Here is a 16,301-nt window from a genome sequence, read left to right on the forward strand (position 1 = left end):
CAAAGGAGGGCCAAACTGAGGTACTACGGGTCAGGATACAAAGGGGTCAGAGGGAAAAGGACTTGGTAGTAGGGATCTACTACAGATTGCCACACCAGGAAGATGAGCTAGATCTAAAATTCTCCAGACAGCTCTCAGAGGCCATACGGTCAAGAGATATGGTTGTTATGGGTGACCTAAACTACCCTGACATCTGCTGGCAGGAGCAGTCAGTGAAATCTAACCACTCACATAGGTTCTTAACCTGCACACATACCTCCGTCTAACACAGGGGGTATACGATCCCACTAGGGGAAATGCCTTGCTGGACTCGGTGTTAGCTACACGGGATGACCTGGTGAGGAATCTGCAGGTACAAGGTAACCTAGGGGATAGTGACCATTGACTGACTGAATTCACTGTCCAGTGAGGGGTGAGTAAACTAACCAGCAAGGCTGAAGTACTAGACTTCAGAAAGGCTAACTTCAGTGTGCTCAGGAGATTAGTTAGTGAGGCTTTAAAGCTCAAGAGCATTGGCGAAATGGGGGTCCAGGAAGGGTGGTTGTTTCTCAAGGGAGCAATCCTATGGGCGCAGGAGACAATCCCACTGCACATAAAAGGGGGCAAAGAAGCCCTCTTGGCTGAATGGGGAAGTCCAGGAAAGCCTAAGGGCAAAGAAAGAGGTATACAGGCTGTGGAAACAGGGGGTAGCTACCAAGGAGGAGTATACCTCCCTGGCTCATGCTTGCCGGGAATCAGTTACAAAGGCCAAAGCAGATTAGAACTTAGGCTGGCAACAAAAATTAAGGACAACAAAAAGTCCTCCTTCAGGTATGTAGGGAGCAAAATGAAGGCACAGAGTAGCACAGAACCCCTAAGGACTAACTAGGACAATTGGTGATAGTAAGGGGGGACAAAGCTGAGCTCTTCAATGAGTTCTTTGCATCTGTATTCCTAGACACAAACCAAGACAAAATCTCCCAGTTGGATCATAGATAGACACAGGACAGACACCAACCCACCAAGTGTTAGCACAGACTTAGTGAATGGGTACTTGGAGGGGCTGGATGTGTTCAAATCAGTGAGCCCCGATGAACTTCATCCAAGGGTGCTGAAGGAATTGGCTAGTGTCATAGCAGAGCCGCTGGCACAGCTGTTCAAGCACTCATGGTGCTCCGGTTAGGTCCCAGAGGACTGGAAAAAGGCCAATGTGGTCTCTATTTTCAAGAAGGGGAGGCAGGAGGAACTGGGAAACTATAGACCAGATAGTCTCACCTCTATCCTTGGGAAAAATCATTAAGGATCACATTTGTGGGAGCTCAGCAGGGGAAATAATGCTAAAAGGAAATCAGCATGGGTTTGCTCCAGGTAGACCCTGCCTTACTTTGTTTCTTTTTATGACCAAGTCCCAAAATGCTTAGATGCAGGTGTCAAGGTAGATGTCATCTACCTAGACTTTAAGAAGCCCTTTGATATGGTATCACATTCTGTTTTCGTAAATAAACTAACAAGCTGTGATGTAGATGATTACACAGTCAGGTGGGTGGCAAATTGGTTTAGGGGTCACACCCAGAGAGTGGTGGTGGATGGGTCAATATCAGCCTGGAAAGATCTGGGCAGTGGAGTCCTGCAAGGCTTGGTCCTTGAACCGGTGCTATTCAATGTCTTTATCAGTGACTTGGACAATGGCCTAGAGAATACCCTGTTCAGTTCATAGATGATACCAAATTATGGGGCAAAATTAACACACCAGAGGGTAGGGAATGGATCCAGGCAGATTTGGACAGGTTAGAAAAATGGGCAGAACAAAATAGAATGCAGTTCAACAAAGACAAGTGCAAAGTGCTGCACTTGGGCAAAAAGAACCATCAACACACTTACAGGCTCAGGAATGACCTTCTCAGCAGCACAGCAGCAGAAAGGGATCTTGGAGTCATAGTTAACATAAGTTGTCAATGTGACAAAATGATCAACAAGGCTAACCGCACTTTATCATGTATTAGTGATGCATGATGAACAGGTCCAGGGAGGTGATGCTTCCCCTCTATGCGGCACTGGTCAGGCCACAGTAGGAGTACTGCATCCAGTTTTGGGTGCCAGACTTGAAGAGGGATGCGGAGAATCTTGAGAGTTTTCAGAGCAGGGCCACTCGTATGGTCAGAGGCAGGCCCTACAAGGAGAGACTGAGGGACCTAGAGCTTTTCAGCCTTCACAAGAGAAGGCTGAGAGGTGAGCTTGTGGCTGCCTATAAATTCATCAGGGGAGGGCAGCAGGGAATAGAAGATGCTCTATTTACTAGGACACCACCTGGAGTAACTAGCAACAATGACCACATATTGATGGAGAGCAGACTTAGGTTGGACATTAGAAAGAACTTCTTCACAGTAAGGGTTGCCAGAATCTGGAATCAGCTTCCAAGGGAGGTGGTGCTCTCCCCTACCTTGGGGGTCTTCAAGAGGAGACTGGACAAGCACCTAGTTGGGGTTGTCTGACCCCAGCACTCTTTCCTGCCCAGGGCAAGGGGTTGGACTCAATGACCTACTGAGATCCCTTCCGACCCTAACAGCTATGAATCCATAACACCATTCTATACCGCTCCTTCCCCTACTTCATACAGCTGGAGCCTGTAACTGCCAGGGTAGCAACATCCATTCTGGCACTCCCCTGCCTCCATTTTGATACCCCTTCTCAATCCATGCCAAACAGTTGTCCCCCCTCATCTACTCCCAGTTATGCTACTGCTTCTAATTAACAATACTATTGGCTAATAGCCATAGCAGTTACCCTCTACAGACAAGGAGGATATCCCAATTCTGTAAATAGAATTTGCTAAAATCTGAAACTTAAAACCTGTTACATTACAGAAGAGAGCTAAACCCTGGTTCACCAGGAGTGACCCTAACTCAGGTACGTCTTCTAAACAAAAAGAAAACATAATACATGCCTCCTTCCTAGGATTAAGTTATGAAGCCTTGCTCAATAATCATTTCATACATTTTGTAACTATATTAATAACAGCAAAAAAATGAGACAAAATTCTGGTATCAGTGGCAAAAATTCCATTAACTTCAATGGGGCCAGGATATCAGCTATGAACTCTTGGTTCTGAGCCAGTCCACCTCCTCCATGGCCTTTTTGCCATGAGAAAAAGGAGGAAGAAGGAAAAGCAGCAGCAGCCAATCGACCACCATTTTCTCTACATCCCAACCATCAGTTCTATATGGCAGCTTCAGAACAATATGGAGAAGAAAAAGGAAAATGAATGCAACCTTATGTTTGCATAATCAAACACACAGAACAAACTCTATTATTATCAAGCCAGCACTACAAACAAAACAAAACACAACACAACAAAGCCTTCACAGTCATAATCAGTTTGATAAGAAGCACTAATTTTGCTTGTCACTGATTCATTACAGCAAAAAATACAATTCACTAAAGGAATATTTTTTTCCAAACTAGCACCCCTGTATCCCATTTGAGCACATCTGCCATACCCACACATTCAGAGACTGAATGGGTTAGCTTGTGATTGAAATCTGGAAGAATCCATTACCTCTTGCAACAAGTTAAGCTTGTATTTCTAAGACAGTATTGTCCATCTGTAGCCATGAGTAGGCCCATGCAGCATGAGCTATGAGTGACAAACAACACTAACTCAATCAAACATATGCTATCCAAAGCATAATCAAATGCAGGGGAAATGAAGATGTCAGGCTTGGCCATTTTCAAAGAACTTAAGTCAAAACTGCAGAAATATGACTGAACAGCAAGCCAAGGGCCTGTATCCTAAATACTCTGTATTACAATTGCATCCTAAAACATTAATAACTAAGGTGACCAAATGTATGAATAGTTATTTTGTTACAATAAATATACCTTTGCTAATGTTTAAATAATTGCAGACACAAAGGCAGCCTTGAGGATGAAAAGCACAAAGCAGCCTTGTCAGGCTACAGGCCATAGTTAGTAAATAACTGACCAAGGCCAAAGGACAAGCCATAATGGGTGACAGCGAAAGAAAGATTTTTATCTGTGTAAGCATCGTCTTTATTAGTACTAATAAGTCTTTGTTACTGTGTATCCTAATAAAGCTTCTGAGTTGGCACTGGAACAGCCTCATTGACCAGTTAATCTCACTCTTAACCACAAGTCCAATCAAAAGGCACACCATCTTCAAAGAGGCAGGGAGCCACATGATGCACAGGTTGTGGACTCATGAGCTTCACGGACTCCCTGGGACACCTGCCACATACAGCTCTCCCAGGAGAAAAGCAGCACAAGTCCTCACACTGATGCTGCCAAGCATGCCCTCACGCAGCCATCAAAGCAAAGATGATTCCCCAAAACTTACTGCCACCAATACCACATGAATAATTCTTCCCCCAACTGCTGTGCAAGCATGAGCCCCCACCCCCAACCTTCCAACTACTGTATGAGCAATGTGGGCCCCCAAGAACTATCCCCCACTGCCGCGAGCAGTGCGATCTCCCCCTTCAAACCCCCCACCACTACCACCATGCAGGAAATCACTCTCTCCACCACAGCCACGTGAGCAGTGTGAACTCCACCTACCCACTTCCACACCATGCAGACAATCCCCGCTACTCTGTGTGAGCAGCAGAGCCTTGCCACTGGTACTTCCACATAGACAAGCTCACCAGGCCTCCTGCTGTGCTGTGCTGTCCTGTCCCAAAGACCCTGGCTGGCACAGCAGCTGAAGGAATAGGAAACAGTGGCTGGGTGGAAGCCCACTGGCTGCATGTTAAGCCCTCATGAGCTGGACATGGCCTACACGGCTGTCCCTAGACAACCCTATTCTAGGACATAAATCCACCAGTATAGAAAACCATCATTTTCCAAATAGATGTTTTGTCTATTATGATGGTAGAAGAAATTGGTAGAAGATGGCTTTTTTATAAGCTGAAGGGTGTTGTTCTAAGCAGAGTAGAGCATTCCAAGCACATACATGCAAGCATGAACGGTTATAGTAACTCAACTAATATTGAGCTTTTGATGCAAATTCTGAAGAATTAATGTCTCACACACACACACACACACACACACACAGGCTAAACAAAAAGTGTATAGCTCTCTTGAATATAGTGGAAATTAGAATGTGTTATTCTACCATTGCACTTTATGAAATTTACATTAAATAATGTGACAGACTTTGTGACTTTTAAATCATGTTTTAAATTAACCCACCAACTTTGCCTGAACCTCCCCAAGCACTTTCCAAGAATCCTGTCACTCTGGGTTGCAGGTTTTTCTGTCTGCCTGAATCCAAACAATAATCAAAATGTAACATCTTATTAAAATAAATAAATATTCATGAAACGATATCCTTCACATAAAGTAAAAGAATGATGGTCTTTTCATAACATTAGAGTCTCCAGATCAGAATTTTCCAGAAAGATTTTCAATAAGAGAAAAAATATCTTAGGGATACAGGACAGAAAAGGACAGTTCCTGGATTATCCCAGCATTATGGAAAATGTATATATTTGAGCATCTGAAAACAAGTCTGTCTTCTCTAAGTAGCATAAAAGGAACATAGCATAGAACAATTTTAAAAGGCTGACAATGTTTATTGAGTTATTTTTCAAAAAGAATACTGATGGGGGGGGAAGGAGGTTACTTACAAATTAGATGGAACCCAAAATAACTTCTTCCAAGAGCCCATGTTAGGAAAGTTTCATCTATGATTTGGAGTGTTATCTCACCTCACATTTGTCAACACTTTACAAAAGGTTATACTCGAAGAATTTCTCCAAGAGTAAAAGGAATCATGAACACCTGCTCATGCCCAGAATTGAATCACACCACTTCGGAGGGTATATACACGGAGCAAACAGAAGATGGAGGGGGGGAGGCTTACCACTCTGGAGCATGCCAGGCCAGGCTCAGTAAGAATTAAAAAACCTGCAGATGTAAATCTCTATGGAAGGCAACAGAGTGCATCAGAATATATGGTATGTATTCGAGAACATCCTGAGATGGACAGAAATCAGTGCAAACTGGTATACTGGATGTACGATGGAGGCATGTACGATGGTTCAGCCAAACCTGGTACAAGAGATACTAATGTTATCTAGCAATGTTGTAATTAAGTTCATTAGTCAGCAAAACGTAAGGTGCATGGCACCAAATGTGATTGATTGTGTTGACAATGATGCATGCTTGATGTAAGCACTTCTAAAGCATAAAAAGAACAGAATAGACATTCACTTCACATTTGCAATAAACCCTGCTGTTAGCCAATCTGATCACCTAGACCAAGAATAGGCATTCACTTCTGGCAGTAGAAATTTCCACCACTAGAAATGTTTTCAGAAAAGTAAGCAGTACAGGCGTTCAGCCTGCAACCACCTCTTCTCCCAGGCCCCCCACATGTTCCCTAGACAAAAATGATTCCAATCCAGGGAAAGCAGGGGGAGCAGTGGCTGCTTCACTCCACCTATTCCCAGGGCAAAGAGGAAGATGGGGAGGGGGCATCATGAAGCACAGGGAAAGATTCCCAGTGCTTCCTTGAGATCAGGGACACCCAGGGCTGAGAAATGGGCAAGGAGCTTTTCCCCACCACTCCATTCCCTTCCCAGTCTGGAAGGAGTGGAGCAGCAGGGCAAAGCCCCCTGCGAGTTCACCAGACTAGGCAGCACTGGTTTAGGGAAGCATTGTGCTGCTGCCCCTAGGAGAGTTTTCACAGCACCACAAGCTTTTAAATCAGCATATGTACTGGCCATCTGGGGCTTGGGGCAGTTAAAGCCTCCCTGAGCCTGTTTCCCACCCAAACTGACCTCAAAAAGACAGCTTGGTGGCCAGAAGCTGTAAAGGGAAGCCAGAGGAGCTGGGAGCTCTTCCCCCGGCCTCATTACCAGCCCTGCCAGGTTGGCAATTACTGCCCCAACACAATCCCTGAACTGCACAATCCCCAGTCTGAGGAAGAGGCTGCAAGCACTGCCCCACTGCTCCCATCACCTCCCTAACCAGGAGAGCCACAAACTGGTAAATCTTCCAGTTTGACTCCTGGAAAATCTTTCTCCTGGGGTGGGTGTTTTCCCAGGGTGAAACTGAATGAACATGTGTAACTTGTAACTTCTACCAGGAGAGCTGCAGTTCTCCAAGGAGAAATATAATGCCTGCACTTGGTCCTAACGTAGGCCTTATTCATCCTATCAGCTAAGTTTATACTCATTGAATAGCTACTGTGTGCTTATTTGATCCGTACTGTAGTAGAACCTAACAGGATCTTGAAGGCAACAACAGACATTAGTTGGCATACGTTTCATGTCAACTCTGAAGCCGAAGTGAAGCTAAACCCAAATGAAACGGGAGACAAATTGCTGTACTTTAACTTCAAATACTGCAGTTAGGAATGGACCATAATAGCTATGCTGTATTCAGATGAATCACAGTGAGTCCTACCTCCATACTAAAGCAGTATAACTGTTTTGTCTATCCACATCCTGCCAAAGTGTCATATTTCTGTTATACCATGAAAAGTAGTATTATCTTACGAACAGTTACTATACACAAATAATGTATTAATATTATAAAAACCTACTTTCATTTTACTGAACTCTGTTTCTGAGGACTTGTTGCTTGTTTTGAATTAAAAATATATAAAATAGCATGAAATTATAAAGTTTCCTATATTTTAACTAATTAAAATTTTACTCCTGATCATTAGAAGTTATTTTTAAGACTTCCCAGCAGCAAATGCAGTAAACTGGATGTGTCTACAGGTGCATTAATGTGCCGTAGTTACAGTGCATTAAGTTAAGTACCTGCAATAACAGATACTAACTCAATGCGTAGTAACCAGCATTACTGTGGGGTAGCTCCAGCGCATACCTTTTAAGTGATGCTAATGTACAGTACACTCATTCTACTGTGCATTAGCACAGTTTTTGCCCTGATATGCCAATGCACAGCAGAATGTGTCTAACATGCATTTAGCACCTTGTGTAGATGCACCCACTGTGTAGCAACCCTCTGCCAACTAATGGATTTTGAATATTCATGGCAAGAAGAAGGTGTTGTCAGTTACATTTGTTGACCTTCAAAAACAGGCATTTTTTCACTCAAACCTAACAGTCTAAAGAAATAAATATTTGGGAAATGCAAGTTATAAATTAATGGTACCTAAAAACAGTGAGAAGATTAAAGAATCCAAGACTCTTGTCACTCACATTAAAAAGGCAAGAATGAACAGTCACTATTAATTGTTATTTGTAAACTAATTCTAATGTGTTCTATGCATCAGAAAGACCATAAGCACTACATTCCCTTAACAAAAGACATTATTCAATTCATAAGATGAATTAGTATCACTCTGTCATAGCCAGGAATAAATGTAATAGATCAGTAACATACCAGTTAAAAGTAGTTTATCCTTTTTGGTGCATTTGGCAAAATATTGTACAATGTTTTTGTGTAAACACACACCTATTAATAATATACAGCAATTTTTTCAAGCATTCTAAGTACTTCCACTGTAATGTTTCTTCAATTAGGTATACAGAATCTTTCAAGCCTTGAAAAAAAAACTTAAATATTTATTTGTATATAGTTTTGATACATGTACACACTTTTTTCAATTTAATTTCTACAAAACTACAAATATTTATTCCATAAAAACTGAATTAAAAAGCTATGAAACAGCTTAAACAGAAACATTTTGTTCTTCCAATCTACCTACTGGTAATTTTCACTATGTATCTAGTGCAAAGAAACATCAACTAATTTTATTCTTGTGGAGTTTAGAAAACTAAGTTTCAGATGCTGATAAATTGGTGTGCAGTAGAAAGGAAGCATGGCTTAGAAAGGAAGACTAATTAGTTCTTGCCAAGTTTTCAAGTAGTGAGAGGGGAAAAGGAAGGGGAGAGACAGGACAGGCTCTATAAATAACATCAATTAGTAAGGAAATATAGTTTTTGGACACTAATTAGAACTGTCACTAGGCTTAATAGGCCCAGAAGGGTCTTATTATAATCCAATGCAGTCCATTTTGCATATTAAATTACCTTTTTAAGATTAAAATATATTGCTGCACCAAAGGCAAACTTGAAAATGTAGACATTTCAGAAACAATTTAATTATTTTGCACACTAATACCAGGCTCTTTACAAATACCCCAAACCAAAAATCTAGTTTTCCTAAGAACAAAGGTGCCAGAAACTAGCCTTACCATAAAAAGCACACCAAATTTAATAATTTAAAACTCTTCCTCAGTTCTCAGTATATACCATGCTGAAAGATCAGGTTATTACTTTCATAAACTGTGTGTAATTTATTGCTCTAAAAGAACATCATAGATTTCTTTCAATAACTAAACCTTTAAAATGTTACATCATTTTTAAGTAAAACATGATCGAAAAAAATCTCATCATCATGGTAGCTGCATTGTTTAAAAATTTATGAATGCAGTGATGTGACCGCAGATTATAGCAGCAAAGCTAATTCTAATGTCTGACACCTCAGTGAGGCCTTTTTTCTTACTTTGCAACCTTCTTTAACTGAGAGTCTAATTGCTATTTTTATATTCTAACTAGACAGTTACATTCTTAAGACTTACTGCAGAGGAACCTACAAATTAAAAATCACTTATGCCTCAGCTGCTGTACGTTTGGTTAGGTCTATTGTCAACAGGCCTCTGACAACTGCTATTCATTTAAGGATATCCCTCTCCAGTACACAGATACTGCCCTATTATGCAATACTAACTATTTTAAACTTCTAATAATAAGAGGAGAAAAGGACATCATCCAATTCACACATGTGACACCTCCTAGAACAGAGGCCTAAGGACAAAGCAAACATCTAAAGAAAATTTCAGGTTGAATATATAAACCGTGTTTGCACACCTAACGATGCAAATACTACATATACCCCTAGCACCCTTGAAAATATCTCAAGGCTTCCCACTGTGCTGTGGCACCTTGGTTGAGAAACAGTGCTCTAGGAAGTTATTTAAACCAGGGGCTGGCAACCTACTGCCTTCAGGCCAGACCCAGCTTGCATAGCCATTGAATCCAGCCTGGAGCCAGTCAGCTGTGGTGGCACCCTGCTTTGCCCATGCCATATTGTGAGGGAGCTGGGTAGCATAGAAGTGTTGCTGGCCAGGCCCTGGCACCCACCTGCAGGGACCCAGCAGGTTGTTATATGCTACCACGAGGAGAAAAAAAAGTTTCAGTCCCAGGATTTAAACTAACCCCCTACACCAGGGAACATTAACATTTTGGGGCAGAAAAATGCCTGCAAACTTGACTTGCAAGATGCCAGCATGCCAAGGGCAGACAGCTCAGTGGGCGGGGTGGAGCTGAGAAGGGCCCAATCCTTGTTGTGGCAGCACAGCCCCTTTCCCCAGGTATGAGTGCCAAGCAAAATGCCTTCCTGTGCCAGGGGTTGCTTATCCCAGCCTTACAATCAGGACCAGACACAGGCATGAGCAAACGCTGCCAGGGGTCCAAACATAAAAGGGGCATAAACATGAAACAATGATTTTTTGTTGTTGTTGCATTTTCTCTCTGGCAAAGGGGAGCCAGAAAGAACAATTTAAAAGCTTGCCAGGAGTCTAGGTAGGGCCCTGCCTACAATAAAGTGCTCTGGATCCGTGGAAGAAGAGAAAGGCAGGGAAGGGAAAAGCCTAGCATCCAGGAACAGGGCCTGTAAACTGGTCCATTCCTAGGAAGGAGGAGCCCCCACAAGGGGGGCCCAGCCAAGTCCCCAGCCGGGACCGAGCGGGGAGCTGCAGGGGCAGGACTCCCGAGGGGGGGGGGGGGGGGGGGGCCCAGCCGGGTAGCGCAGAGCCGCGCTCGGGGGGGGGCCGCTGCGACAGCTAGCAGCGCAGACCCGTAGGGAGAGGAGTTTGTGACGTCACGCTTTGCCCAATGGGAGAAGCCTCGTGACGTCACCCCTGCGGTCACAAGCGACAGCCCTAGCGCTAAGCCCGGCTTCCAGCCGGGCCCTCAATGCTGCCACGCCGGGGTGGCGGAATCCCGCACCCAAGAAGCAGCGCGGCTGCAGACCGGCGGGGCGGGCCCACCCCATGCCCCTCCCCCAACGCAAGCGTTAAGCCCAGCCCCTCGCGGCTCCCTCACACCACCCCTACCCCGCCTCCCCTCCGCGCATGTGTTCGGATCCCTCCCGGCTTCCGTTGCTCTCGGCCCTCCCCGCCCGTCTGGCGCTACCGCGGCTCCGGGCAGCCCGGCACGCACCTACCGCGACCTTCTTGCTGCGTGCGCCGGGGGGGCGGAAATCACGTGACCTGCGCGGCAGTCTCAGCCCCGGGGCAGCTCAGCGCCGTGCGGGCAGGACAGGGGAGGGGCCGCGCGGGGGGAGGGGCGGTGCGCGCGGCGGCGATCACCTGCCTCAGGGGTGTTCAGCAGCAGCAGCGTTAGCTTACAGTTACTTTTCCTAATCTGTTAATACTATAGAAGCCTGCCGTCATTTCGCTGGACTCTGTTCCTGAGGACGAGACGCTTGCTTTGAATTAAAAGAATAAACGATGACATAAAATGATGGTTTTCCTGTAAACGAATTAACATTTTATTTTTTTAGCCTTCCTAGCAGCAGCTGCGGTAAACTGGCCACCTCTGTGTGCATTAATGTACCATAGGGTGCATTCAGTTCAGGACCGGCAATAACAGGCGCCGGGCAGTGCAAGTGGGAAGGGGCCATGGGATAGAGCCTGAGACTGGGTTGGGAAGCTGCAGCGGCTGCGACATCCTGGCTGCACAGGGGTTGTCTGAGGGCTTGGCGGCCAAGAGCTGCTCTGCTATTTCCCGGTGGGGGGGGAGCGTCTTCACTGCCCCTCACCCTGGGGTGTCACTGCTGTCTTCCAGAGGCAGGGCCATCTGAGTCGCAGCACAGGTACTTGCTTAATGTGTTAACGTTTTGTTATTATGTCACTGATCTATTAGAGAACGTACTCATTTAAAGTTGCGCAGTGTTCAGTTATGACTTGGGCCACCGCCTGCTAGTAGGTAACTGCTGTGGTGTAATTGGATTCACTTAACACTGTTTTGCTTGAAGTCACATTTTTCAAGGGCATAACTACAACAGTAAGCGAGGAGTAGCTGTCATTAGCAAGCAAGAAGCAGATCATGAGGGGCAGTTCTAAGAAAGCTGAGACACGGAGGCTGGGGGTGGCACCCAATCCTAGGGAAGTACAAAGGTCACAGGCCACGACTCAATTTATTCTCCCTGCTGAAGTGGCCAGAAGCTCCTTATGTCAAAGAAATGAAAGGGAATGTACCCCAAGTTTGTCCTGAGCTCTATAACCCCTTCTCCCTGCACAAAGGCAGAGGTGTGAGAGTCCAGAACTTCCCTCAAACCATGAGGACATCTGAGGGCCCTGACACCCCCCCACCAGGGCCGGACACGCATGGTTGAACTGGGCAGCCACCCAGGACATGGCAGAAAGGGGCCCTGAAAATGGTAATTTTTTAACTTACTATCATTATTTCTGGTTAAGGGGGACCAGATACTAAAAGTTTGCCCAGGGCCACCAGGAGTCTAGGAACGGTGCTGCTCCCCACCCAGTAGCAAGTATGCTTGTGTGTTCTCTGCTGTACGTAGTTGCTCTTGTTAATACTGCCTGGTAGATTAATCAGTATAGTTTGGAGGAACTTCCTTTGGCATCTCCTGTGTTTCTCCAGGTAAAGCCCCGAGAGACATTCTGAGTATAACAAGTGAAAACTAAAATCTGGTACTTCCCAAGGGTGCCTCACGCCTGAAAATGCCAAGAATCATTTGCAGTTTTCACCAGAACAGTAAAATGGTATAAGAATTACATAGGATAAAAAATCCCCAGCATGTGTAATACGTTATAACTCTTCCTAAAAGCTTGTGGTAACATTCTCTCTTCTCTCCCCAATGAAAACAGAACATAGCATAGGATGAAGCACCATTTAAAAAAACAGAACAGGAGAATTCTATTTGACTCTGGCCCTTATTCTTTGCACAAGTAAAGTGAATACACCTAAGGACTATAAGTCAGGCTCCAAATTCTTAGAAAGAAGTCAAACTGTTTTTCCTTCTTTTGCCCAGTATTTAACGTTGCCCTCTAAGGGGAAGGTCCATTTTGAGAGGTAAGCATTTTGCCTAGAGACACCAAACAGGTGTCCAGGAATAGAACCTCAGTCCCCTGAAATCTCATCCAGATTAAACTGGGCATAGTGTATATTACATGAACAAGACAAGCTGAGGGCAGTTCACAGGTCAGCTAGTGTTCTCTGAGAACAAGGAAAAACTAAGCAAAAGAAGATGGAGTGCCTAGTTCCTACTCTACTTCAGTGAACAGTCACTGTAGGAGGTACTGATCCTCCCCATACCTCACTTCCCTTTAGAACTTCCAGCAGTTCTTAAATAAATGAAATCTTATACGGAAACCAAGTTTTAAGCTCTTGGTTTTAATAGAATGGAAGCTTTCATTTCACGTACCACATACTGGGTAATAACATGAAAGGACTCCATCTTCCCAAAATTAGACTGGCATTTTACCATGCATTCTATTTAAGTGCCTCAGGACTCAAAAAAGGGCTATGCACTTACTCAGAGTACAGTATGCAGTTATTTAAACAGTGCTCATTGGGTGCGTCTACCTGAGCTGCTTTACTGCACATCAGACTAATCTAATGCACAGTAAAACATCACTGTCTGCACATGTGGAGAAATTACTATACAATAGATTAATGCACTGGTTTTTAGTACCTGTAGATAAAGATACTAGAAATCAGCGCATTACACTAATGCCCCAAAGTGCATGTGTAGATGCTGACCGGGAGCAAATTGCTCCCAGTCAGCCCAAGCAGCAAGGGGCGGGGAGAGTTGTCCCAGCTTGGCAGGATGCTGCCTCCTAGCCATGTGGAGATTGGGATGGGTCCCGTCCTGCATGAGGCTGGCAGGCAGCTGCTTGCTGAGCTGGGGCAGCCCCAGTCTTTCCACTGCTGGCAGCTCCCCCACCCATGCTGCGCAGATCAAGGCTGCCCTCAGAGCCAGAACAGCTAGAGCCTGACAGCTGGGGCAGCCTGGAGTCCCCCCTGTCTGCTCCAGTGGGTCAGAGCAGGACAAAAGTAGCCCTGGACTGGGCTGCTCCTGTTGGGCACAATTTGCTCCTGACGCTGGTGAGTGTATTCTGCAAAAAAAATTCAGGCGTATTAATGGCACATGTAGACATGCCCATTAAGAACAAAGCACTGTCAGTGTTGCAGTGTTAATAACCCGGAAACTGAGTAGCTCCCACTAGCTCCTAGGTTTCTAATAGCAGCTCTGAAACGCTTTTAGGAGCTAGTCAGTTTCAGAGCTGCTAAAACCTGTCTGAACAGAATTGTTTATTTAATGAGCACTGTTTACAGTAGGGCCAGGCAATTATTTCAGCTGGAGAGATGCTTAATGAGTTTTGCCAAGCTATTGAGGGCTGCAAGGGTAGTCCCGCCCCTTGACAGGTGCCCTGCCCCTGGTAGCCATCTTGGGATCAGAAGTCCCACTCCTAACCCCTGATCTTTGCCACTGGAAGTCCCTCCCCTTGCCCCTTTTGGGGTGAGACATCTTGAAACTGGGAAAAAAAACCAAATCATATACTAAAAGGAAAAAAAATCAAGTATCTAATATAACTTATTTTAATTTTATTTGAAAAATATTTTTGTCCTGGTTTATGTATATTTGGATAGCATATCTAGAGGTAATTGCATAATAGCTCAAAATACAGTCCTACTCTTGTATATTGTGGGGGGGTGTAAGGAGATGTATCTGGGGGTGTTGTTTAGGAGTGTGTGTATTGGGGGGATAGGTATGGAGGGGTGTTGGTGGGGAGGGGAGTATGTGGTTGGGTTGGGGGTATATGGGAGGATGTGGGTATGTGTGTGGGTGTGGTGGGGAGGTGGGCGTGTAGAGGCTGTGGAAAGGTATTGGTGTGTGGGGAGTTATGGGGGGTGTGAGTGTGTGGGGGGGCTGTGGGTGTGTTTGGGGTTGTGGTGCTGGGTCGCGTGTGTGGGACGGTGTAGGTGTGGGTGCAGGGGTAGGGGCGGTCCTCCGAGTTGCCAGAATGTGCAAGGCCCTGGAGCGGCATATGGGCCACCTGGCCCCATAACACGCAGCTCCCTGCACTCCCACCTCAGTCCCCAGCCCAGGTGGTGGCAGCATGCAGGGCCATCCCACACGGCCCAGTAGTGCTCCCACCTGAGTCCCCAGCCACATGTGGTGGCCGGATGTGCAACCAGCCCCAGCAGGCCCCATAGTGTGCAGCTCCTGCACTCCTGCCAGGGTCCCCAACTGCATGCCGTGGCAGCATGTGGGGCCAGCCATGTTGCGTATGGACTTAATTAGTGCCTAATTAATTACGGTTGCTCAATGGGTGGTTTCCCCCTACAGTCCAGCAGCAAATGAGGAGGTGGTCTTTGGCCCCAAGATAGTTAATAAATGGACTAGGACGTATATATCACCACCCAGTTCACCTGGTAATTAGTTATGATTTGATTAATTAGGACTCACATCAAGATGTTATTGGCCCAAATCAACAGTTTATTATAAAACTAACAAGAACAGGTAAGTATCATATGCCATACAACTACACAGGAACCCACTTAGTCCTAACAGTCACTATCAAATCCTATATTGCCTATACTTATCTTAATACCAGTGCTATACAAATCCTTACCCAACAACATCTAATTACAACAATGACAATAAGAGGACAAAACTTTATTATAAGGAACAGGGGAACTTTATTCAGTTCGGCTCTGGTCGTCGGGGTAGAGACGACTGCACCTCAGGTAGTGGCTTCTGATGTTCATTGGACACACGCCAAGAAGAAGAACCCCAACAACCCAGAAGGGAAGAACTCAGGGAGTGCAATAGGCACACCCAAAGGGAAGAGCTCAGGGAGCCAACCCTTACTGCTCTGGTGGCAGAGAGAGGATCTCTCAGGGTAAGGCCCCTAGGACCTGGCAACTGGGCCCAGCACCAGGAACCTCTGCAGTTCACACAGTTGATCAGTCACTCAGCCTCTCCGTGGCTCTATCCTTCCTGCCAACAAGCATCCCAACTTCTTTCCTTCTCTCAGTCACACCTCAGGCAAACCCCAGATGCACACACACACGCACACACCCTTTATACTAGCTGTGCACACTGCTCTTACCCATGCTCTGCACACATCTCTAAATCTGCACCAAACACCCTTCTCAGTTCATTCTTACATCATTCTTAACAAGGTACGGTTATCTGAGATGGCCTCCACCTCTCTCCCCTGGGGAGGAGGCTCTTCTCAGCCAGGCTGGCTGACCTGCTCCACCGGGCTTTAAACTAAGCCCGCTGGC

General features: G+C 45.4%; 1 protein-coding gene and 1 long non-coding RNA gene across 2 annotated transcripts in view; one reads left to right on the plus strand and one right to left on the minus strand.

Annotated features, from left to right (window-relative positions):
* Positions 1-16,301, minus strand: part of IMMP2L (inner mitochondrial membrane peptidase subunit 2) — an 875,599-nt gene that overhangs the window by 848,518 nt on the left and 10,780 nt on the right. The window lies entirely within an intron of this gene.
* Positions 12,015-16,301, plus strand: part of LOC109315596 — a 10,916-nt gene continuing 6,629 nt past the window's right edge. Inside the window, exon 1 of the long non-coding RNA XR_002102548.1 lies at positions 12,015-12,423. This is a non-coding gene — a long non-coding RNA (uncharacterized LOC109315596). The remainder of the gene's footprint in view (positions 12,424-16,301) is intronic.

Source organism: Crocodylus porosus, unplaced genomic scaffold (assembly GCF_001723895.1).
Source record: "Crocodylus porosus isolate Cpor-Errol unplaced genomic scaffold, CroPor_comp1, whole genome shotgun sequence".
Taxonomy (NCBI): Eukaryota; Metazoa; Chordata; order Crocodylia; family Crocodylidae; genus Crocodylus; species Crocodylus porosus.